The sequence below is a fragment of the Aquarana catesbeiana genome, linkage group LG01, assembly GCF_042186555.1.
Source record: "Aquarana catesbeiana isolate 2022-GZ linkage group LG01, ASM4218655v1, whole genome shotgun sequence".
Lineage (NCBI taxonomy): Eukaryota > Metazoa > Chordata > Amphibia > Anura > Ranidae > Aquarana > Aquarana catesbeiana.
Window position 1 is genome coordinate 190,889,924 of NC_133324.1, and position 26,793 is coordinate 190,916,716.

General features: G+C 43.1%; 1 protein-coding gene across 3 annotated transcripts in view; it reads right to left on the minus strand.

Moving 5' to 3' along the window:
- MCC (MCC regulator of WNT signaling pathway) overlaps window positions 1-26,793 on the minus strand; it is a 530,407-nt gene that overhangs the window by 229,321 nt on the left and 274,293 nt on the right. The window lies entirely within an intron of this gene.

A 26,793-nucleotide genomic window follows, 5' to 3' on the forward strand; every position in this document is an offset into this window, starting at 1 on the left:
TTGATAGCCCACGGTCCTTTAGCATGTGGGTCTCAATAGCCAAACTGTTAAATTTAGCGTTTGTAAGCTAGGGTGGAATACCGAACCTTGCGAGAGAATGTCTGGCCACAGTGGTAGGGTCCAAGGGTCCCCTACCGCCATTTTTATGATCCCGGCAAACCAAGATCTCCTGGGTCACACTGGGGCCACAAGAATCACCTCCTTCCCTTCTTGCTTGATCCTGCGAAGAAGACGCGGAAGCAGCAGAACAGGAGGGAACACATAGATCAGTGAAAACTGATGCCACGGAAAGACCAAGGCATCTGTTCCGCATGCCATCGGATCCCTTGTCTTTAAAACAAAGTTGTTTTGTTGTTGAACCTGGACGCAAACAGATCCACGTCCAGAACTCCCCATTTCTGACATATTGACAGTAAGATGTCGGGATGAAGAGACCATTCTTACGGGAACAATTGTTGGCGACTCAAGTAGTCTGCCTGCCAATTCTCTATCGCTGGAATGAAAATTGCTGATAAGCAAGGAATGTTGCTTTCTGCTCAAGAAAGAATATGATTCACCGCTCTCTGTGTCGCACGACTTTTCGTGCCCCCTTGGCGATTGATATAGGCCACTGCTGTGGTATTGTCGGATTGAATTCTGACAGGACAGGCCTCCAGGGCCAGGTGTACTATCACCTGGCCTCCAGGGCCAGGTGTACTGCCCGAATCTCTAGAATATTGATGGGCAAGGTCCTCTCTGATTTGGACCATTTCCCTTGCACAGACGCTTCAAGGACTGCTCCCCAGCCCAGAAGGCTGGCATCTGTTACCACCTTCCAGGTAACTGGTAGAAAGGATTTTCCTTTTTGAAGAGTGTCCAGGCCTCCAGGGCCAGGTGTACTGCCCGAATCTCTAGAATATTGATGGGCAAGGTCCTCTCTGATTTGGACCATTTCTCTTGGACAGACGCTTCTTCCAGGACTGCTCCCCAGCCCAGAAGGCTGGCATCTGTTGTTACCACCTTCCAGATAACTGGTAGAAAGGATTTTCCTTTTTGAAGATTCTTGGATATTAACCACCAATTGAGGCTCTTGACGCACATAGGGGAATAAATGCATTGGGAAGTACAGAGCTTGGACCTTCTTGTTCCAAGTTGACAGGATACTGTTTTGTAGCAGACTTGAATGAAACTGCGCATAACGAACGGCCTCGAAAGAAGCCACGATCTTTCCCAACAATTTCATGCAAAGTCGAATAGAAGGATTTTTCTTTGTTTTGACCAACTGAACCAGTTCCTTTATGGAACCGATCCTTTCCTGGGGCAGAAACACCCTCTTCTGGGCAGTATATATGATCAGCCCCAAGTACTGCAATATCCTTGATGGTTTTAAGGAGGATTTCTCTAGGTGGAGAATCCAACCTAGGTCTTCCAGGTAGCCGATTGTGGTGACTAAAGTTTTAAACGGGCTACTGATTGATCTATCAAGAGTAGATCGTCTAAGTAGGCTATTATTGTTATACCTTGGGCCCTTAACCTGGCTAAAAGAGGAGCCGGGACCTTTGTGAATACTCGAGGTGCAGTAGCCAGACCGAAATGTAGAGCTACAAACTGAAAATGAAGATTTTCTACTTCGAAGCGTAGAAATTTCTGGTGAGCGGGGAAAATCGGCACATGGAGATAAGCATCCTTGATGTCGATTGACGCCAGAAGTTCTCCCCCTTGTAGGATGGAGATTACTGATCGGATTGACTCTATGCGAAAAGAGCAGATATTCAAAAAACGGTTTAGATCTTTGAGAAATTAAATGGGTCTGACATCCCAGTTTGGCTTTGGAACCGTGAACAGTTTTGAATAAAACCCCAAACCTTGCTCTTCCAAGGGGACCTCTGATATCACTCTTTGAGACAAGAGATGATCCAGAGCTAGAAAGAGAGACTTCTTTTTCACTGGGTCTCTGGGAACGTTTGGCCTGAGAAAACTAGGAGATGGGACCTCTCGGAACTCTAGTTTGTAACCTAAAGAAATTGAGGAAGCCACCCATCTGTCTTGACATTGTTCCTGCCAGACCCTTGAAAACTGTAGACGTCTTCCCCCCCACTTGGCATGAGCCATAAGGCCTGGAGAATAGAATCTTTCATAGTGTCTACTGTATAACACAAAGCTTCTGATATTCCAGCCAAATTCTGGGCCTGCTGATCAGTAATAACTTTGAGTACATCTATAAACTGGTCCTTTAAGGACTGAGAAACTCCGATCGCTGCCAGTGCAGGTTGAACGACTGAACCTGCGAGCGAAATATAGTTTTTAAAAAGGAACTTCAACTAATTATCCGTTGGATCCTTTAGCATATGAGCATTGTCAACTGGACAAGTCATGTTTTTATCTACAGAGGATATAGAAGCGTCAATTGCTGGAATTCCCCATTTCTTATAAAAGTCTTCCTCCATAGGATAAAGTATTGAAAACTTTTTTGGAGGGAAAAATTGTTTATCTGGGTGCTCCCATTCAGAATACATAAGCTTCCTTAGCCATGAATGGATAGGAACGGAATGATCAGATTGGGGAGGCTTTAGTGAACCCAAACCAGAGGTGGGCTCATCGACTGACTGTGCTGCTGGGAGTAAAAATGTGGAGCGGAACAACTCAGTGAGAGATTGTACCAACAACCTTTCCTGCGAACCTGATATCTCCGTATCAGGTTCTTCAGAAGAGGAGAAATTAGCCTCTTCCTGGTCCTTAGAAAGCAAATCGTCCTCTCTCGCTCTTTGTTCCTCCGTATGAGGGTCCTGAGCAATGGACGGGGACCCGCTATGCTTAGCCCCACTCTGAAATGCAAACAAAGCATCAATTGTTTGCTCCAAGCTTAATATGGTTGAAGTAAAAACCTCCTGGGTAATATACATAGGGGCTGCAGTGTCAAGAGCAGCTGCAACAATTGCCCCTCCTGATGGCTCACTCTGACCAGCCATATTACTTTCAGGGGAGGATGCCATCTTTTTTGAGATGGTTTTAGGCTGCCGTGTAACTGTAGTAGTCTTACTAGAGCCCTCTCGAGGTGTTTTTCACCCCCCCTTCCGCTCATAGCCCAATGCACAAAGCAGAGGTACTACCAGAAGGAATGCATCCACTGCTTGAGCAATAGTCCAGATCTGTTGCTGCTATTAATGCTCAGCCTGATGCAGTAAATGTGTCAAAAAGGAATGCCTGTGTCACCAAACCTCTTAATACCACCTTTGCTCTTGTGTCCCTCCAGAAGCATGAAACACAAATGATGCCTTTTAAAACCTCCCTTCCCACGCTGAACATTGAAGGACGCCAACACAGCGCTAAGCCCTGCCCCCCATCGCCTACGGCCCTTACCCTCTAACTTTTAAAATGTGCTTTTTTCCTGCGCTCCTGATCCTATGAGGATCCCAGGAAGGAGAGAGGAATGGTGAGGGGGCTGGAAGCCACCGAGTGGCGTCCGTTCAAGCTGGTATTATTATTATTTTTTTTCAAAATTGGCGCTCTCCCCCCCCCCCCCCCCCCCGAGAATGAGGGGGAGGAAAAAACTGCACATGGGGCGGTTGGTGGGGAGAGGGAACCCCCCCAGGCTTACCGGAGGTCTTGCTGCTGGCCGAAGGAGGGAGAACTTTCTGCTTCCTGGACACATGATGGCTCTCCGAGAAGCATGAGACGTAAGTGTTCAATACAGCCCCCAGTGGTGATCACATAGGCATGACACATTACAATTTAAAAGGAGACATTCATTAAAAAATGTAAAAAATTTCTTAGAAAACTCCACCTTTCCCGCCGCAGGGTTTTCTGTGGTAAACTAACAGACCCAATCTTCACCCTTCACGGTGGGTTCCGTTAAACCTTCAGGAGCTGGGGATCCTCGAGGAAACCCACCATCCTTGACCTGTATTAGCATCCCGCCAGTAAAACTTTATGGCCTTACTACCAAAAAGTACTGGATCCCAGGGTCCAGCTCTATAAAAAGAAGTGTTACAGGCAAGAGCTTGTTTCTTTGGATACGAGGCACGGGTACCATTCAATTCGGCCAAAAAGACACCTTGATTGGATCCGGTCTGCATGGCTAGCCCCAGCAAGGATTGCTCCAGTGGAACTCAGCACAGCACATCTTTACTCGTGACCAACACCTTAGACAATGACGAAAAAACTGAGGTACTCCCAGTAAAGGGAGGGGTTATATAGGGAGTGCACTTTTTGTCCTAAGGCATGCCAGTGTCCATCACCTGAAGGTGGCCTATAACCCACATAGTAACTACTATGGCTCTGTGTCCTGTGATGTACGATAAGAAAATAAAAATATGAAGAAGAAGTGCTTGCCCTTGACTATGTCCCAACAATGACATGTTGTAAAGATTAGGAACATACCCTCTATGCTATTGTAAATAAGTATGCATGTGCCTTTACTTTAAAAAGTATGGGGAATATGTGAATGTTAAGAGTGATTTATATGCTAGTGATGTGGCTAAAAAGAGTTTCTTTCTGGTCACATTTCTTTTACATCTACAAAGAAATCTAGAGAATGAAACGGGATTTTCCAGGTCACTTCAAGGATTCAGCCAGAGAAGTATAACTATTCCATAGTGGCCAAGATGATAAAAAAAAAAAAAAAAAAAAAATTATAATTTTATGTATTTTGCGTTTTTCAAAAGCCAGAAAACAAGGCCCTGCTACCACTTTCCTGACCTGGCCAAAACCTGCGAAAGGGCTCCTTTGTCATGTCACGTTCTTATGGAAATAAATTGCCAGCTACACGTTCCCATGATGGCACATTAAAACTTACAACCTGGCAGCACTGCAGAACAAAACCTCCCCCATAGCAGCTCCATTTCCTCCGTTATCAGTGTGAAAAAGAATATAGCACTCTGAAAATTAGGTCAGAATGACAAACTCAACAAATCCAGGTGACTGGAGATCCTAAGCACAATGACACAAATGGTGATCAATAAAAGAATGTACAGAGGGGTACAATATTGTAAATCACTCCACTCACAGAATAGCAGATATACAGTATATAGCGTGTTTTAAAAACAACTAGACGAGTATCTAAACACCCAAACAAAATTATAATGTTTTGTCGACTACCTATTATGTAATGTGGTGGCTGGCTGCAATAGGTTTTTTTGTAGGCTTCTTTTTTCCCCATTATTTCTACCAGTAAGTGTTTTTTTTTTTCTGTTTTTTTTTTCATAACAGACCAAGCTGTCCAGGAAAAGTGGCAGTTCGAGGGCTGAGATCAACCATTAAGGACAGATCAGTGGTTTATGTAGGACCTTTATCACAAAAGGAATGAAAAACTGTTGCTGTAACCTTTAGAAATTACTAAACTCTTGCTACGTATCTGTCCTTTAACAGTCCAATGTGTCCCGCTGTCATATTCCACCCAGCTTCTTCCAGGTGCCAGGCTACAACCATCTTCATTAGCTGGCTGTTCAGCCATCCCGACACACAGGTACTACGGCAAAAATCCAAACTGAGCTGTGCTTGCAAGTATGGCCAGCCTTAAGCCCCATACACACGATCCGAATATCGGACGAATGATCGTCCGTTTTTGTTTGCCTGCTAATCTCACATCGAATCTGATGAGTTTACTAAAGTCCCGAAAATTCCCGTACGACAGAATAAAAATTCGGAAACGATGTCATGTGTTGCAATGCATTTGTATTGCATTTTCGAACGATAGCTGTACCGATTAAACGAAAATCGTACGATCGGGCATCGTACGGAAAAAATTTCCGTGCATGTCCGATAGAATAATATCGGATGAACTGTCCTGATCGGCTCTCGAAAGCTCTGTACTAACGATCCGATTATCGTACGATCGTTTCGAATGCGGCATTTTTCGTACGATTTTCGGATCGTGTGTACGGGGCATTAGTCCTTTTTTTTGGGTGGAGACAAAGAGGTGCAGGCACTAGAAACTTATGCCCCTGTTGAAGGCTTGTTAGTTGAAATGCGTCGGGCCAGCACCTCCTGCTTCCAACATTGCTTTTTTACTATTTTATATTTTTGTGATCACCTTTTTATATTATATGGTATTTTACCTTCAATAAGACCCCTTTCACACTGGGGCGGTTTGCAGGCGTTATTGCGCTAAAAATAGTGCCTGCAAACCGCCCCTAAACAGCCTCCGCTGTTTGTTCAGTGTGAAAGCCCGAGGGCTTTCACACTGAAGCGGTGCGCTGGCAGGAGAAGAAAAAAACTCCTGTCAGCCGCTTCTTTGAGGCGGTGAAGGAGCGGTGTATTCACCGCTCCTAAACCGCTCCTGCCCATTTTAATCAATGGGACAGCGCGGCTATACCGCGGTAATACCGCGGCTATAGCCGCGCTATACGTGGGGTTTTAACCCTTTTTCGGCCGCCAGCGGGGGGTTAAAACTGCACCACTAGCGGCCGAATACCGCGGTAAAACAGCTCTAAATATAGCGCTGTTTTACCGCCAACGCCCCCTACCGCCCCAGTGTGAAAGGGGCCTAAACCTATTTTGGTTTTGGAGTTTGTGGCCTACAGGATACCATCCAGTTTGACATCACCTCATTACTGGGGATCCAGTATCCCAAAGCCTCTTAGATGCACTGCCGTACGGTATGTGCGTCCAACAGATCCGGTAAGAGTACCCATCCTTCTATTCCAAGGTCTTCTCCTGTTTCTTGGTGTATTTTCTACTTCGTTTACAGATTGAAGAGAAGGTTCACCAACCATTGGACACTATATGTGGACTTTTAATCCTTTTATTTTCTGTTCATTGCCATTACTTTACAGCACTTTGGGGTTCATTTTGATGTCATACATTATTCATTGTTCACCCATTTTTTTGTACCCATTCCGCCTTTGCGTTTGAGGTATTCTGGATGCACATACAAAAATTATTTTATTCATATATTTATATATTTTTCATTTATTCACTTAGACACCATTATTTAGCGCTACACTTATTTTTTGCACTTTTGATCAGACTTGGTTTGGTTTTTCACTAGAAACGTGTAGATGGGTGACAGTCAGGAAAAGTTGACGGGTAAGTGCCAGGGAGGCCGATCCTGGGCTGGAGCATCCCAATAAGTATGCACCATTGAGTGACTTTGGTAAAACCAGTCAGGGATCAGCACTGCTGAGAAACTCCTAGCTTCCAGGGGAATTGGGGGGGAAAGTGAAGGGAAAGGAAAGACAGATTCTGGTGATAGGGGACTCAATTCTTAGAAGGTGAGCGAGATGCAATCTGTAACAAAGACCTGAAGCACCGAACTGTATGTTGTCTACTGGGAGCTTGGGTTTCGGCACATCACGGATTTGGTGGACAGATTACTGGAAGGGGCTGGGGAAGACCCGGCTGTCATGGTGCACATTGGCACCAATGACAAAGTCAAAGGCAGATGGAGTGTCCTAAAGAATGATTTTAGGGACTTGGGAGCTAAATTGAGGAAAAGGACCTCCAAGGTAGTAGTCTCAACAATACTACCAATACCTCAAGCCACACCAGAAAGGCAGAGGGAGATTAGGGAAGTAAACTAGTGGCTGAGGAGCTGGTGTAGTAGGAAGGGGTTTGGGTTCCTGGAGGACTGGACTGACTTCTCAGTCGGTCACCAGTACTATAGAAGGGACGGACTGCACCTAAACAAGAAGGGTGCAGATCTACTGGGAGTGAAGATGGCCAAAAAGTTAGAGGGGTTTTTAAACTAGGTGATGGGGGGAGGGTCCAGAGGTAGAGATAGTCAGCGCGGAACATATTCCAGAGGGTAGTATTGAGGGTAGCTTTACTAAAGCACATAAACCCAAGGTAAGTATAGTAACAAGTCCTAGTTGCAATCTCGGAACACCCAATAAGAGGATAGTATGCGACCGGTCTGAACTACGTGGCCTGTTCACCAATGCCAGGAGCCTGGCGGACAAGATGGATGAACTAGAGATACTGTTGTGTGAGGAGGATCTGGATTTTGTGGGAATTTCAGAGACCTGGTTCAACAGGTCATGATTGGCTGGCAACCTTTCAAGGTTTAGCACAGGAATAGAGAGGGTAAAAAAAAAAAGGGGGGAAGGGGTATGCCTATATAGCAAGAATAATGTAAGTGAATGTGAGAGATGATATCACTAAGGGAGCTAGGGAGGAGATGGAATCCTTATGGGTAGAGCTCCAAAGGGATGAAGGTAAGGGGAAAATACTACTGGGAATATGCTGTAGGCCCCCTAACCTGAGGGAGGAGGGGGAGACGGATCTCCTATCACAATTTGGATTAGCAGGAAGGATGGGAAGTGTCATAATGGGGGATTTTAATTTTCCAGACATAGACTGGGTGGAGGGAACGACACATTCGTCTAAGGCTCGCCAGTTCCTAAATGTCTTGCAGGACAATTTCATGGGTCAGATGGTAGACGCACCAACTAGAAATAAAGCGTTACTGGATCTACTGATAACCAACGATATAGACCTGATCACGGATGTGGAAATATGGGGCAATTTAGGAAACAGTGATCACTAGTCAATTGGCTTCAGTAAATCACACAAATAGGAATCATAAAGGAAATACAAAGACAATGAATTTCAAAAGAGCCAACTTCCCTAATCTACGAACTTTGCTAGAGGGCATAAATTGGGATAAAATCTTAGTTACAAAGAACACGGAAGGAGAGAGGGGTTTGCTTTAAGAGCATATTAAATAAGTGCATTAGCCAATCCATCCCATTGGGTAATAAATTTAAAAGAGCGAACAAAAGTCCTGGATGGCTTAACTCCAACGTAAAAATGCATATAAAAGCAAAAGGGAAGGCCTTCAAAAAAAACAGGGTTGAGGGATCATCATCAGCATTCAGACTTTATAAAGAATGCAACAAGAAATATAAGGGTGCAATTAGGGCAGCTAAAATAGAACACGAAAGACACATAGCGGAGGAGAGGAAAAAGAAATCAAGAAATTCTTTAAGCATGTAAACAGTAAAAAAAGGGAGGACAGACCATATTGGCCCCATAAAGAATGAGGAAGGACATCTGGTTACAAAGGATAGGGAGATGGCAAACGTATTGAATTTATTCTTCTCCTCAGTCTTCACGAGGGGGGCTTCAGTAACCAAAACTGCAGTGTATATCCTCATGACACATCACAGGAAGCACCTCCATGGTTAACAGAGGACAGAATTAAAATTCGACTTGGAAAACATAACATTAATAAATCGCCGGGACCAGATGGCTTGCACCCGAGGGTACTTAGAGAACTCAGTCAAGTAATTGCCAGACCATTTTTCCTAATTTTTACTGACAGTCTACTGACTGGAATGGTACCAGCTGATTGGAGAAAAGCCAACATAGCACCAATATTTCAAAAGGACCCAAAATACATCCCAGGGAATTACAGACCACTTAGCCTAACATTAATAGCATGCAAGCTCTTGGCGGGGATAAGGCACTATATACAGGATTTTAGTAATGAGAACGGTATCATTAGCAGTAAACCGCATGGATTCAAGAAGAACCGTTCTTGCCAATATTAACCTTCTATGAGGAGGCGAGTTGCCATCTAGATAAAGGAGGGCCAGTAAACGTGGTATGTCTCGATTTAGCAAAAGCATTTGACACAGTTCCCCATAAACATTGACTGTACAAGATAAGGTCCGTTGGCATGGACCATAGAGTGAGCACATGGATTGAAAACTGGTTACAAGGGCGAATTCAGAGGGTGGTGATAAACGGGGAGTACGTAGAATGGTCAAGGGTGGGTAGTGGGGTCCCCCAGGGTTCTGTGCTGGGACCAATCCTATTTAATTTGTTCATAAACGACCTGAAGGATGGGGTAAACAGTTCAATCTATTTCCTATCCTATATTTCCTATCATTTGAGCCCAGTCTTGCCACAAAGAGTTAATCCAGCTCTGAGCAATCCTCTTTTATTGTTCAGTGAGATAAAACTTGACAAACAGAAAAACTTTGTCAAATCCTCCCCCTTGCTGTGAGTGACAGGTGATTTACATATCTCGTGCACTAGCCTAAGACATGCATTATTTTTTAATTCCCACCACCACTCCTTTCTTCAGCAGCTCTGCAAGGATTGGCTGTTCCACATCTCAGCATGATTTGGCATGCTGAAGTCATGTGGTTACTTTCCTGTCTTTTCACTGGATGTTAGAGATCATAGCAGAAGTTCAGTGTAAGAAATACACAGGAGAAAATGCATATTGAAAAGGGGAGTGTAGAGGTGGGCGGGGAGTCTACAGAAAACAGACAAACAGAATATGCAGTTTTTCGGCTCTCATAACAGACAGAGGGGAGACATTTGACAGGTAAAGATACATGCAGGAGGCATGTATATCCTTATAGATAACCCCTATGGCAGTAGTTTAGAAAGGATGGGTTTACATCCACTTTAAGATAAGCAGGGCAATAACTTTTCCGCAGGATGTGGAAACCTTGCAAAGAGATCTGAACAAATTAATAGGGCGGGCAACTACATGGCAAATTAGGTTTAATGTAGAAAAATGTAAAATAATGCATCTGGGTGGCAAAAATATGAATGCGATCTATACACTGGGGGGGGGGGGGGGGGGGGGACTCTGGGGGAAGCTAGGATGGAAAAGGACCTGGGGGTCCTAGTAGATGATAGGCTCAGCAATGGCATGCGATGCCAAACTGCTGCTAACAAAGCAAACAGAATATTGGCATGCATTAAAAAGAGGATCAACTCCAGAGATAAAATGAGCATTCTCCAGCTCTACAAGACTCTGGTCCGGCCGCACCTAGAGTATGCTGTCCCGTTCTAGACACCAGTCCTCAGGAAGGATGTACTGGAAATGGATTAAGTACAAAGAAAGGCAACAAAGCTTATAAATGGTCTGGAGGATATTAGTTATGAGGAAAGCTTGTGAGCACTGAACCTTCTCTTTTTTGCAGAAGGGAGTTTAACAAGACTCATGGCCACTCATTAAAAATTAGAAGAGAAGAGGTTTAACCTTAAACAACGTAGACGGTTCTTTACTGTAAGAGCGGAAAGGATGTGGAATTCCCTGCCACAGGCGGTGGTCTCAGCAGGGGGCATCAATAGTTTCAAAAAAACAATTAGGTAAGCACCTGAACGATCACAACATACAGGGATATACAATGTAATACAGACATATAATCACACACATAGGTTGGACTTGATGAACTTGTGTCTTCTTCAACCTCACCTACTATGTAAATGTACGAGTCCATCTAACATTACCTTCTCCGCAGGGTGACAATGTTGCTGTTCAAGGGTGGCTACACTGTTCCTCCATGGATGCAGTGGAGAAGTTAGTGTAGTCACCCAAACAGAGAAGAGTTTTACTGGCTGGATCACCAGGAAAAAAACGAAGAAAAACTGTCAAAAAAACATAACAAAAAACAAATGCAGTGATCACATCAGAATGGCAAGCTGCAATATATTACATTTTTATTTTTCGGTTTAGATATGCATAAAGCCGCTTTTCTTTAGATAGTCTGTCTATTTTTTATTTTATCTGTGGTAACGCGGATCAAAGAAGAAAGCAAAACAAACTTACATTTGCCTATATTCGCCCACCTCTGGGTCCATTCAGTTCCGTTGGACCGAAAGGCTTACATATGCCCACAAATAGGACTTACACGGGTGTGATTTTTTTTTTCATGGAGGAAACAAACAGGCATAGATGTCAGAAAACTAATATCTGTACTGTTCTGATCCTACTCAAGGTCTCGGAAAACAGGTGGATTATTTTAGTAGGATTCAGGGAAATTAAAAGCTTATGGAAAATAATGTAGTTGGTTAGTGTGAAAATTAAATAGGATATTAATAGCGGCGACATTGACTTTAGGGCACCAATGCAGGTGATGGATGAAAATCCCCCTTAAAATGGTATATGTTGTATAATTATCTACTTATATAGCGCCGTCAATTTACGCAACGCTTTACATATATATTGTACATCAGTCTCTACCCTCAAGGAGCTTACAACCCAACGTCCCCAACACACATTCATAGATATACTAGGGCCAATTTAGACAGGATCTGATTAACCTACCAGCACGTCTTTAGAGTGTGGGAGGAAACCGGAGTACCTGGAGGAAACCCACGCAGGCACAGGGAGAACATGCAAACTCCAGGCAGAAGGTGTCGTGGTCGGGATTCGAACCAGCAACCCTTTTTGCTGCTAGGTGAAAGTGCTAACCACTACACCAAAATGTACAGCTTGTCATAAATACAAGACTGAAGCCACTCATTTAGATTATGTATAATAGAATAGCAAAAAATGCTAAAAAAAAAAAAAAAAAAAGTTTGCTTTGATAGCTGTGTAGTGAAATGTTTTTTTTTCCCTTTTAGTGTAGCTGGGGGCTTGTATACAAATCACATCCTCATCATGCCCTCCCTAATTATAATTATTTCATATTAATCAAGCTTTGCTGGCAAACATTCCAAATCATCACCAGAAGCCAGCCTGTGTAACAGTAGAAAATACTTTCTTACATAAGCTCAAATGATAATTTGGAGCACATCTATTTCTGTAACGAGCATCTGGGTATGTGTTCATTCTGTCTAACTGTTGTTCATCCATACACGTGCCCTATATTCCATTATATCTCCAGTAAAACAGGCAGATGACATGTAGAGGTTTCATGTGCTTAATACCATCTGCTCTGATCAGACACAAATGTACAATGGTGCCCTGTATGATACAAAATAGGCTAATCAAAAGGTGATATTCCGATTGTCCCTAAAATAATAGATTTGTGCCAGTTATCTAGAAGGAAATATCTTGATGCCATTTTATACAGCCTCTATGTAAGCCAAGTGAACCTGTCTGAATCAAAGCCTGGGAAAACCTGAGTGCATAGAGTAAAAGGGAGTCTATATTTTATGTTTATAAGGAGTCTGTCCACCACTACCAATGTGGTGCTCCCAAACCAGCCCTGTACAGATTTTAGACTTTGATTTCAGTGATCTTTATAAGGATATTTCACTGTCCAAAGGTGGGTGACATGGAAATAAAATGATTAATCCCTGGCTGGGGTGAAACGCATCAGAGGTGAAGGATCAGGGTATGACAGAAGGCAATGTGCTTTAATATTGTGAGCTTACCATTGTAACAAAGTTTTTTAAAGAAAACAAAAAGACGTGATGGATATGAGGCTTTTTGCATTTGAATTTGGCATGTCACTTAAGGACTGACCCTGTAAAGTCAGCACCCGTGGTCAGTGAGGGTAAGCCAGATGTCCACCTGGAGTGGTATCTTTTATTTGTATTACAAAGGCAATAAGGGCTGAATCTAGAAATAGGGTGTCACGTACTTGGGTGTGCAGTGAGTTAGGGGTGTGTTACACAGGAACTTCACCCTTAAAAGTTACAACAAAGGCTCCTTTAGAAATATTTGGCAATGGCCATCTAGTGATACTTCTAGATAATTGCAGTCTTTTTATTTCTTTGCATACTTTATCTTCTCACCAATCTTCTCATGCAACCATGACCTTACATCAAATCAAATCTGGTCACATCAAAGTTGCAACACGACTAAAGCACATGATCATCTCCTCCCACCACCCAAAAAAATATTAGCATTAACTGACTCATAAATCTGTGTCTGCATAACCCACAAAACATTTTAGTATTTAAGCCTTTTATTATGATCAATTGTGAGGACAGATGGGGGATCAGTTAGATTTAAGGATTATTTGTAAAGCTAAAAATCATATCCAGTTCACTGAAGTAAAATGAATACAAAGATTTTAGGAAGAAAACAGTGTAATCTTAACTGCAGTATCTATGAAACAATTAGGTGTACCACTGTAGAGAAGGGGCTGTGGGCTCAGCATGCTCTATTTGTTCCCATCATGTGTGTATAGAGACAGTTCATTTAGCAAAGGGATCAATTATAACTATTTTAGGCGCAGTCTTTCTTCCACCATATGGTGACTGAAACACAGGTCAACCAGGGACAAAATAAAGTGCCATGTCACTTTGCCATCTACTGAGCTACCAAAGTAGGCCACACTTTCCTAGCTTCATTATATTTTATATATACACATACATACACATATATATACACACACACACACACACAATTTTAACCTATAGCTGTAGCCAATTCAAATATAAACTGCATGAAATTACTGATATTTCAACATAAAAAAAAAGCACATATTACAACACTGTTGCTATCAAATGCGTGAAATAGAATGATCGTGAAATAGAATGATGTCCCCCTAATCATGTGACAGAAAATCCAACATTGAGTGGTCACAGGAGCAAGAGGTGAAGGGAAAAACTTAATAAATCTATGCCTCTTCTGGCAACAACTAAAGCCGGATACAGTTTTTTCGCTCATCCCAAAAAAAAAAAAAAAAAAAAAGCGTCAGTACAGCGGCTCTGGACCAAAGCTAACTATGCGAAGTTAGATCAGGGATCTCCCCTACTGAGCTGTTGTGTTCTGACAGGGGGATGGCCTACACCAGAACACTGATCAGCATTCTCCGTATTTGGCTGAGAGTGCTGATCAGAAGTCGGTCGGCTGCTGGTTTTTAAGTATGCTCGTCAGACAGAAGCCGGCAAAACGGCTGGCTTCTGTTGGACAGGGTGGCATACACACAGGCTGCACGACAGACGATGACTCTCGACATTCGGCCTATGTGTATGGCGCTTAAGGGTTGACTGACACACCCGCACTATAAGACTTCTCACACATGGACATAACATGTTTTATATAACTTTTTTATTCAGGATCTTTCTCCCAGCAACTCCCTGTGTATACACATCAGTAAATTATTATGTCCATGTGTGAGAAGCATGCAAAGAAAAACCCAAAATAACTTCAGGTGAAATACAGGACTCTCTGAAAACATGTGGTGTGGTTGTTTCAAGGTGCACAATAAGGAGGCACTTGAAGAAAGATGGGCTGCATGGTCGAGTCACCAGAAGAAAGCCATTAGTTCGCAAATGCCACAAAGTATCCCACTTATAATACGCCAAACAGCACAGAGACAAGTCTCAAAGCTTCTGGCACAAAGTCATTTGGAGTGATGAGACCAAAATTTAGCTTTTTGGCCACAACCAAACGCTACTGGGAGAGGAGTTATCAAGGCCTAAGATGAAAGGTACATCATTCCTGTGAAACACGGAGGTGGATCACTGATGTTTTGGGGATGTGTGAGCTACAAAGGCACAGGAATTTGATCAAAATTGATGGTAAGATGAATGCAGTATGTTATCAAAAAATACTGGAGGAACATTTGCATTCATCAGCCAGGAAGCTGTGCATGGGGCGTACTTGGACATTCCAACATGACAATGATCCAAAACTCAAGGCCAAGTCAACCTGTCATTGGCTACAGCAGAATAAAGTGAAGGTTCTGGAGTGGCCAAGTCAGTCTCCTGACCTCAGTATCATTGAGCCACACTGGGGAGATCTCAAAACATGCAGTTCATGCAAGACAGCGCAAGAATTTACAGGAACTGGAGGCTTTTTGCTAAGAGGAATGGGTAGCTTTACCATCTGAGAAGATAAAGAGCCTCATCCACAAATACTACAAAAGACTTCAAGCTGTCATTGATGTTAAAGGGGGCATAATATGGTAATAAGAATTAGAGTATGTAAAATTTTGATCAGGGTCATTTGGCTAATTTCTGTTGTCATTACGATTTAAAAAGAGTAAAACACAGTTTAACCCTTTCATGACTAAGCCTATTTTTTTGAAATTTGGTGTTTACAAGTTAAAATCCATATTTTTTGCTAGAAAATTACTTAGAACCCCCAAACATTATGTATATTTTTTTAGCAGAGAATCTAGAGAATAAAATGGACATCGTTGCAATATTTTATAATCACACGGTATTTGTGCAGCGGTGTTTTAAACGCAAATTTTTGGAAAAGGGACAATTTTTTTGTATAATGTGAAAGATGATGTTACGCCGAGTAAATAGATACCAAACATGTCACGCTTTATAATTGCACGCACTCGTGGAATGGTGACAAACTACGGTACCTAAGAATTTCCATATGCGACGCTTTAAATTTTTTTTATGGTTACCAGGTTAAAGTTACAGAGGAGGTCTAGTGCTAGAATTATTACTCTCACTCTGACGATCGCGGCGATACCTCCCCCAATCCCTCCTTTACACTTCAAAGCATTCAGATCGCCGAAAACGGCGATTCTGAATGCTGTGTACTTTTTAAAAACCGGCGCCATTGGCAGCCGAGTAAACGGGAAGTGAGGCCATGACGTCGCTTCCGCATTTACAATTTGAAGGCTGGAACGAAGCCGCCCACAGCTTCGTTCCAGCCCGCCCCCAGCCGCCGGAGGCATTGGATTGGTCACCGAGCCTCCGGATCGAACGGGGGGCACGGTAAGAGCGGCGGGATGCGGCGGGAGGGGGGGACGCCCCTCCCGCTGCTCCGGTATAACAGCCGAGCGGCTTTTAGCCGCATCGGTTGTTATACACGGTTAGCCAATCGGCGGCTCTAAACAACGTTACCGGGACGATGCCTGCAGCTGCGGGCATCATCCCGGTATAACCCCAGAAAGCCGAGTACGCATATCTGCGTACGGTCGGCGGGAAGGGGTTAATAATAAATGGCTTCAGCCAAACACTAACCACGAGTGAAAGAAAAGTTTGTTAGTGTTTTCATTCATATTCTCTCAAAAATGGCCAAGAAATCATACATTCTGCCTGGGTATGTAAACTTATGAGCACAACTGTACATACATATACACCTAAATGCTACAGTGTTTTTTCACCCATGTGCAAGAGGCCTAACCCAATGGTTTGCGTGATTGAAGCTATATCCTCCAATAAATACTGCTGGAAGAACATTTTGTAAAAATTCTAACATGAAATGCTCCCTAATAAGGATGGGCTCGGGTGTGTTCACAACCGCACGTGCAGAGCCAGCCAGGAAGTTGGGGCTGCACAACGCTAATCACAGGCAGACACATTTTCCCAATCTGCAACTGCAGAGAACGGGAAATGTCTCAGTGCCTGTAATTAGCGCTGTGTAGCGCCGACTCCCTGGTGCACGTGCAGTTGCGAACACGCCCAAGCCCATCCTTACTCCCTAATAAAACATTCAGGCTGGTTTCACACGGGTGTTTTGTTTTTTTGTTCATTTACAGGGGTTTTTTTGTAAAAAAAAAACAAAAAAAAAAAAAAAACACACCACATCAAAAACGGAATATTGATGTAAATTTTTACATAAGTTTTCATATCCACCGACATTTTTTTTAATGTAAAAAACCGAAGAAGTGACTGAACTTTAAACACTATATATAGCCGGTCGCCAAGGAGGGGGCTTGGAAATCGGCTAGCTGCGAGATAGACACACAAAACAAATTATTTTGAATGTCCAGTTCAAGAAATCAGTTTTTTGATCATTAGCAGTAATTCCAGTTTCAGAAATGTTAGATTATATTTGGGGGATCTAAACAGCTTTGGCCTAAAGATTCTATAGTTTTCAATTACTCTTTTACTAATACATACAGACAAAAAAAAAAAAAAAAAAAAAGAAAAACACACACACACACACACCAGCCAAATCTCATAGTATATACAGTGGCGGAAATTATTATTTGATTCCCAGCAGATTTAAGTTTGCCCACTTACAAAGAAATGAAGGGTCTGTATTTTTATCATAGGTGTATTTTAAATGAGAGAGACAGAACGTCGACCAAAAATCTGGAAAAAAAAAAAAACAAAAAAAAAACACACGATACCAAGTGGTATAAATTGCGTTGCAGTTCAGTGAATAAAATAAGTCTTTGATCCCTCACCAACCAACAATAATTCTGGCTCACACAGACTGGCTAAAGTATATGCTCATGTGGTACACAGATTAGTTCTGTCAATTTAGGAAAGCGCTCCTAATGACAACTTATGTGTATAAAAGACACCTGTCAGCCAGAACACTGAAGATAGGTCATGGATGAATCTTCCGGCATAACAATGACCAAAAACATACCACCAAGGCAACAAAGGAGTGAGTGGCTCAAGAAGAAGCACATTAAGGTCATGGAGTGGCCCAGTCAGTCTCCAGACCTTAATCCTATACAAAATTTAGGGCGGAGCTGAAACTTCGAGTTGCCAAGTGACAGCCAAGAAACCTAAGGAATTAGAGAAGATTTGTAAAGAGTGGACCAAAATCCCTCCTGAGAGGGAGGGAACCTGGTGTGCAAACCTGGTAACCAACTAAAACAAACATCTTACTTCTGTGCTTGCCAACAAGGGTTTCTCCACCAAGTACTAAGTCATGTTTTTTGCTTTGGTATCAAATACTTATTTTATTCACTGAACAGCAACTTAATTTATCGTATTTGTTTTATGTGTTTTTTTTGGTTGATATTTTGTCTCCATCATTTAAAATACCCCTATGATAAAAATTATAGAACCTTCATTTCTTTGTAAGTGAGCAAACTTACAAAATCTGCAGGGGAGCAAATGCCATATGTCTCTAGTTTTGATTAAAGTTTCCAAGAAAGGGCTAGATCAGATCAGGAGTAGGCAACCTTTTGCGCACAGTGTCCCGAAAAATGTTAAAAAAAAAAAAAAAAAAAAAAAGTTTGCCAATTTTATAACAAAAAACGTCAACTTCACACTTTCAAATCACAAAAAGGATTTTTTTTATAAAGTAAATGCTGTAAACTACTTTAGTAGTGAGAAATTAACAATCAGCCCCAATTCATGCACCTTCACACCTCAGATCACTGTTCCCCCTGAACATCTGACCCACCACTGTACCTCCTGCACATCTGTCCCACCACTGTAACCTCCTGCTCATGTGTTCCACTGATGTACCTCCTTTCTCCTCTGCACATCTGCCCCACCTCTGTACTCCCCTGCTCCACCACTGTAACCCCCTGCTCATCTTTCCCACCAATGTACCTCCTTTCTAATCTGCCCCAACACTAAACCCCCCCCCTCCCCTGCTCATCTGTGCCTCCACTGTAACCCCCTGCTTATCTGCCCCATTACTGTACCTCCTGCTCTTCTTTCCCACTGCTGAACCCCCTTCTCATCCCTCCCACCACTTATACCCCCCTGCTCATCTACCCCATCAATGTACCCCTTTTCTCATCTGCCCCACCACTGTACCTCCCCGCACATCTGCTCCACCGCCGTATCCCCATGCTCTTCTGTCTCACCTTCTCATCTGTCCTAACACTGAACTCTGCTGCCCCACCACTGTAACCCGCTTTCTCATCTGTCCCACCTCTGTTCCCCCTGCTCTCCTCCCCCACCACTGTAACCCCCTGTACATTTGCCCCACCAATACCCCACCTTTCACATCTGCCCCACCCCCCTGCTTTTCTTCCCCCATACTGAACCCCCCTGCTCATCTAGTCCATTACTGTACCCCCCTGCTCTTCTGTCCCACTGCTAAACCCCCTTCGCATCTCTTTTTACTAATGTACCTCCCTGCACATCTGCCCCACTGCTGTACCCTCCTGCTCTTCTGTTCCACCTCATCTATGATATGCGTGATATGCAGAGTGGTGAAAGGAAGCAGAGAGACATCTACCTGTCCTGGCACACTCATCCTGCTGATCCACCTCTCGCATTCACCCAGCCCACGTGCTTGTATGTGATGTATGTGATGTCACATACAAGCATCTGGAATGGATACGTAATGATGAGCTCAGGTCAGGGGCATTTTCTGAAAGCAGTGGGCCTGTGTGCAGGATCATAAGTTGGGCCCCCGCAGCTGAGAAAAAGTGCGGTGCTCAGCGCCACAGGAAAAGTTGGGTGCGATTCTCATTGCACTGAATACTGGCTCTGGCTTAAAGGGACACAGAGTGCCGGGGTTCAGGAATAATTTCAACAAAGTTCCCAGAAGCTCAACAGTAATTCCACAAACTGTCACCTGATTGTGGTTTTCTCCATCACAGTGAAATCCCTTCTTTGTGATATTGGTAGTGGCAACCAAGCGAGTCATCTTCCTCCAGATGGTGGACGGGGCTAGCAGGACTGTGATTAGCTTTAGCAGTGGCCAATGACAGTCCTCCTCCTCCTGAAAATAGGGACTGCTCCCCCTCAGTGCAGGTGTGGGGGAGAACTGCACCCAATCTCTTTCCCATCACAAGAGCAGACGATCACAGCTTCAGAAAAGTTAGAGGAACCAAACAATGCTTCCCATCTTTTACAATGTGTGGGGGCACAGTGCCTCCCCCTCAGTGCAGGTGTGGCGTCGGGAACTCTGAAATTGGATTGCATTAGTGTCTCACTGACACTTCCCTGCGCTGCTCTGCTGACGGGGAGGGAGTCGAGTGCCGGCAAAAGAGGCTTTGCGTGCTGTGGGTTGCCTACCCCTGTGCTAGATCCTTTAACCACCCAAGGACCAGGCCTTTTTCTGACACTTGTGGGTTACAAGTTTGAATTAGTATTTTTTTGCTAGAAAATTAGTTAGAACCCCCAAACATATATATTTTTTTAGCAGAGACCCTAGAGAATAAAGTGGTGGTCGTTGCAATATTTTAAGTCACACTATATTTGCGCAGCAGTGTTTCAAACGCAATTTTTTTTCAAAAATACACTAATGAAAAAAAAAAAAAAAAAAACAGTACACAGCCCAGTTTTTTTTGTATAATATGAAAGATGTTACACTAAGTAAACCGATAGCGAACCGGTCAATTTTTCTAAATTGCACATGCTCATGGAATGGCGACAAACTACAGTAAATTTAAAATCCAGGGGCGACGCTTGAACATTTTTTACAGGTTACCAGTTTAGAGTTACAGAGGCCTAATGCTAGAATTATTGGTCTCTCTCTAACTAATGCGTTGATACCACACGTGTGGTTGGAACACTGTTTACATATTTGGGCGCGAATTGCGTATAAGTCGGGGGAAAAAAAAAAAAAGGGATCTCGGATCTCTTATTTACGCTTAAAAGCAAAAAGTTAAAAAAAAGTAATTTTACATTTATGAAAAAAAAAAACAATTGGCCCTTTAAGACTGTATGGCGGAAGTGACGTCAGACGTCGCTCTGGTCCTCCAAGGGCATAGAGTCAAGCGGGGGCCATCTTGCCCTCACTCGACTTCCTGCCCATCACTCCAGGGGATCAGTAATGATGTAATGATAGGTAATGACGTATATACAGTGGGGCAAAAAAGTATTTAGTCAGCCACCAATTGTGCAAGTTCTCCCACTTAAAAAGATAAGAGAGGCCTGTAATTGTCATCATAGGTATACCTCAAGTACGAGAGACAAAATGTGGAAACAAATCCAGACAATCACATTGTCTGATTTTTGAAACAATTTATTTGCAAATTATGGTGGAAAATAAGTATTTGGTCACCTACAAACAAGATTTCTGGCTTTCACAGACCTGTATCTTCTTCTTTAAGAGGCCCCTCTGTCCTCCACTCATTACCTGTATTAATGGCACCTGTTTGAACTTGTTATCAGTATAAAAGACACCTGTCCACAACCTCTAACAGTCACACTCCAAACTCCACTATGGTGAAGACCAAAGAGCTGCAATAGGCAAGCAGCTCGGTGTGAAGAAATCAACTGTGGGAGCAATAATTAGAAAATGGAAGACATACAAGACCACTGATAATCTCCCTCAATCTGGGGTTCCACGCAAGATCTCACCCCGTGGGGTCAAAATGATCACAAGAACGGTGAGCAAAAATCCCGGAACCACAAGGGGGGACCTAGTGAGCTGGGACCAGCGTAACAAAGGATACCATCAGTAACACACTACGCCACCAGGGACTCAGATCCTGCAGTGCCAGACGTGTCCCCCTGCTTAAGCCAGTACATGTCCGGGCCCGTCTGAGGTTTGCTAGAGAGCATTTGGATGATCCAGAAGAGGATTGGGAGAATGTCGTACGGTCAGATGAAACCAAAGTAGACCTGTTTGGTAGAAACACATCTCGTCGTGTTTGGAAGAGAGAGAATGCTGAGTTGCAACCAAAGAACACCATAGCTACTGTGAAGCATGGAGGTGGCAACATCATGCTTTGGGGCCGTTTCTCTGCAAAGGGAACAGGACGACTGATCCGTGTACATGAAAGAATGAATGGGGCCATGTATTGTGAGATTTTGAGTGCAAACCTCCTCCCATCAGCAAGGGCATTGAAGATTAAACGTGGCTGGGTCTTTCAGCATGACAATGATCCCAAACACACTGCCCAGGCAACAAAGGAGTGGCTTTGTAAGAACCATTTCAAGGTCCTGGAGTGGCCTAGCCAGTCTCCAGATCTCAACCCCATAGAAAACTTTTGGAGGGAGTTGAAAGTCCGTGTTGCCCAGCGACAGCCCCAAAACATCACTGCTCTAGAGGAAATCTGCATGAAGGAATGGGCCAACATACCAGCAACAGTGTGTGACAAACTTGTGAAGACTTACAGAAAACGTTTGACCTCTGTGATTGTCAACAAAGGATATATAACAAAGTATTGAGATGAACTTTTGATATTGACCAAATACTGTTCCACCATAATTTGCAAATAAATTCTTTCAAAAATCAGACAATGTGATTATCTGGATTTGTCTCTGAGGTATACCTATGATGACAATTACAGGCCTCTCTCATCTTTTTAAGTGGGAGAACTTGCACAATTGGTGGCTGACTAAATACTTTTTTGCCCCACTGTATACAGTGGGCCGTCCGGAAGTGGTTACGTGACTTCACTGTCCACAATAGTATTTCCAAAAAAAATGAATAATATGACATCGTGGTACACAAGACTTCACTATCACATACTGGAAATGATCTATGTGATTAAAGCTACTTTCACACTGGGAGGGGCAGCGCCAGCGGTAAAGCAGCGATATTTTTAGCGCCGCTTTACCATCATTTTAGCGGCGCTATTCGGCCACTAGCGGGGGGGGGCGGTTTTAACCCCCCCTCTAGCGGACGAAAAAGAGTTAAAACCGCCGGCATAGCACTATGCCGGTGGTTTAGCGCCGCTGCCCCATTGTTTTTAATCGGAAGGGGAGCAGTGAATACACCACTCTTACAGCGCTGCAAAGATGCCGCTTGCAGGACTTTGACCGTGCTGCAAGCGCACCCCTCGGGCTTTCACACTGGAGAGGCTCTTTACAGGCGCTACACAGGCGCTATTTGTAGCGCCTCAGTGTGAAAGTAGCCTTAGTCAAAGAACGCACTAGGAAAAAAGTGGATAAATCCAATACAGCTACATTTATGGGACAGTAAATTGTAGATACAAAACGCAAAGCTCTTAAATTATGTGATGGTAAATGGCACACAATGTTTGGAGCAATGCTTGTAATTACAGAGATTGCTCCCTGTGTTATGAGACAATAAACATCCAGCAAGAGAAGACTTTTGACCTAATAAACATATGGGGGATCTGAGTCTACAGCACTAAGACCATGCCTGACTCATAATGTAGTGATGAATTTAAAGTGAATGTGTAATGAGACAATCACATTTCCACTCTTAAAGAAAAACATTAGTCTTGTAGTCTAGATCATGAGAGTCTCTCAAAGTGCACCTGTCTGTGCCCTAGGGGGATTGAACAGGCTCCAGCACTGTACTGCAGGCTCTGGGCTGTACCTGCAAATACCTTTACATTTTCTCTTCTGCTTCCCCGAAGCCCAAATCCTAGGCTGCTGTAATCTGTTCAATCTGCTGAAAGAGTCAAACTTTGCAATGCTATAAGCCTTAAGGTATTGACAGGTGCACTTTAAAGCTGAGGTTAAAACATTTTTTCTGGGATATAGGTTTAGTTTGGTACATTACTTACATCTAATGATGTATATCCCACATCTTAACAATTGCTCCTTCGCATAGAAATGCTCCCTGCTGTGATAACAGGCTCCATTCACATTGCTGAACTTCCAGTACTGCGGGGGTTAACTTCCCCAGCTCCACCATTGCAGCACATTTAAGAAGTCTAGACAGCTGTCCACCCCTTTCTGTCTTGTTCTCCATTCAGAAAATTCCTTGTATTGTTTTCACAAAATGAAAGTCTCTGTGAATGGGGAGTGGCAGATGAATGACAGGACCGCCCCTCCTCCATTCACAGAACATTTTGCATTCTGATGAGGAGATATGTAAAATCTTGCAGCGTTCCCATCCTAAAAGATTATCTGCAGTGTAACACTATTGTCACTTAAGAGCTGTAAAAATGTTGTATTTGTGCAGTGACAAAAATGTAGTTACCTTTAAATTACCTTTGGATAGAAAAGTTGTATTGTGGCGCAGTAAAACAATGAGACGTCACTAGGAAAATGATAAACATATAGACTCACTTATTAGTGCAAAGTCACATTAGTAAAACACATCAACGTTTCAGGGACATGCAGAGTCTCTATGTTGCATTGAGAAAGGGACCCTGCGCATCCCCTAAATGTGGACTTATTTGATTGATGTGACAGTGCACTATTAAAAGAAGTATATATTTATTTTCAAAAAGAGTGCTGGTGAGATCTTATTTTACTATGATCTGCGTGGTGCCATCTGCTCCAGTCACTACAAATACCCATTACCAAAGTCAAACAGTCCACGTCCTTTAAAGTAGAAGCTCAGCCAAAACCTAACGCTAAACCTACTCTCAGCCATATTCTAAACTTAATCTACCTAACACTGTAAAGAAGAACCCACCCCCACCGCCCCCCAAAAAAAAAAATCGTTATACCTACCTTTTCTGAAACCAGTCCAGCCTGCAGAGGCAGCTGTTGTGTAGAGAGAGACAGCCAGCAACGACTGGGAAGTGACATCACCCATAGAGTTACTATTGGGCTTCAGTTGTGCGCTGCCTCTCCTGCACCTGCCTCCACACTGAAGACGCTGCTGACAGCTCAGTATGGGACAGAACCGGAGCGACTGCAGAATAGGTGAGTACAGCAATCTCTTCTTTACAGGGCTAGATAGATTAGGCTTAAAATGTGTCAGAGCGTAGGTTTAGCGTTAGATTAATTTGTATCTGTTGCACACATTACATTTGTGACTACAGTTCATACAGGGTGCTGTAGTTGTATGTGCAACCATACAATCATAGATTAAAAGGGATCTTCACCAGCACATCTTGAAATCATTATGACAGACCCAACCAAAACAGGGATTTTTGAGATGACTAGAGGCAAGCCTCCTACCCACCGATTATGGCCCATGGAGAGAGCAGATCATTCACTATTGGACAACCATGTAATAGACGCTGAGAGCAAGGCTTTGATTACTTCTCTGAATAAAGACTAAAGGCTTTCCTTCTGGAGTGGATGGATGCAATATTAATCTTGTACAAGTTAATGGTCAGAGGAAATATGGTGGCCCTCCCAGACTGGGCTGGAGAGGCTCCTTCACTTGAGACTTGCAACAATATCCCTCAAGAGATCTATGCCACTTTTTCAGACTACTGGAACATTGTATGAGTTTGTCTCAGACTGTTGTAGGCTGTTGCCGGCCAGCCTGAGGTGGGGTGGGATCACGGTTTATGTTGTGTCCCTCTCCCATTGTGTGCCTCCTAGGTGTACAGTCCCATTGTTAATTGAGTCACCTATTGTTTGTTGGCTAACTCTTGGAGGTTCCTTCATGATGGGATTAGCCTCGTATCAACTCTACCTTGTTATCTAATCAGTGTGTGATGTTTGGGGTAACATTTGGTTTTATTGTTCATGTGGTGACTGACCTACTTTTGAAGTGTATAAAAACTTGTATTTCTGTTCAACAAACAGTCATTCCTTTAGTTCTAACGCAACATCTTGTCTGTGTAGGATGCTTGGGGTAAAAGGGCTGGTATTAGCTCTCAGTCTGCTGGAACGGTTTGGAGGGCAGGAGGCACGGTTTGGCGGATATACCTAAGTGGGGTGGATGACATCTCGACCAGCCCATGCTGAACCAGAAGAATTTCCATTCATGTATGGCCAGCTTAACAAGCATGACAGGCCTATGGTCCAGGATCTCTGTCTTCAAAAAAGAATCCTGGGACGTCCTGAAATGTTGGCTTGTGATGCTTGTTACATTATGCGAAAAAAAGGACAAGATTGCCACTACAGCAAAGTGTGTTGGTGAAGTTCCCCATTTTTCTGCTTTTGAGATAACGCCTATGAAACGCAACAGTCTCTGATTTTGGGGTATGTAGGTTTGAGTTGACTGCTTTGAGCTTGTTTTGACAAAGGCAGCTTGTGTCGGAAAAATTAAACTTGCTTGTGGCATCAGTTTGAGATGCTTCTGGAGATTTGACCTACAGTTGACGACCTTACCTGCATCAAGCTGCTTTTGCATCCTATAGACTTGTATGGGGGGAAAGAAACTGTCTGAGGAGGAAAAGATTAAAAAAAAAAAAAAAAAAAAAAGTGCACAGGGGAGTGAAGTTAGTCTTTAAAGCTACATGAGCAGCTCAATCATCCTAATTCAAATGACTTTGCTTTAAATAAACAAGCCAATGGAGATGCCGATCAAAGGAAGTCACTTGGATTATGAGTGAAACAACTATGTAAAAGCACAAGTCTAGCTGCATGTGACCAACAACCACTACTAGCATCCTCCCACCAACAACATAATTTATCTAATACAGAAGAAAACAAGTTTCATACATCTCTTGCATCCTTTATGAAGGTTTCCTTTCAGCGTAGACGTGAACACAAACCTGCAGCATTTCTACAGAATACTTAATTTAAATAGACAGGAACTTGAAGGATGATCAATAATGTCTGCAGTTAAAACTCAGAAAAAACATGATGGATGAAGATTAACTTAGAGCGCATTGCAGTAAAAGGAAGAAAATCTTCGTGTAATTACCTCCATCATATCAATTATGAGTCTGAACCACTCCTCTGCAAAACAGAATGCAGAGTTTAAAAGGCTAGAACAGCACGTTTCTGATACCGACTGCACTCCATTATCATTTTATTAAACATACACTCAGGTGG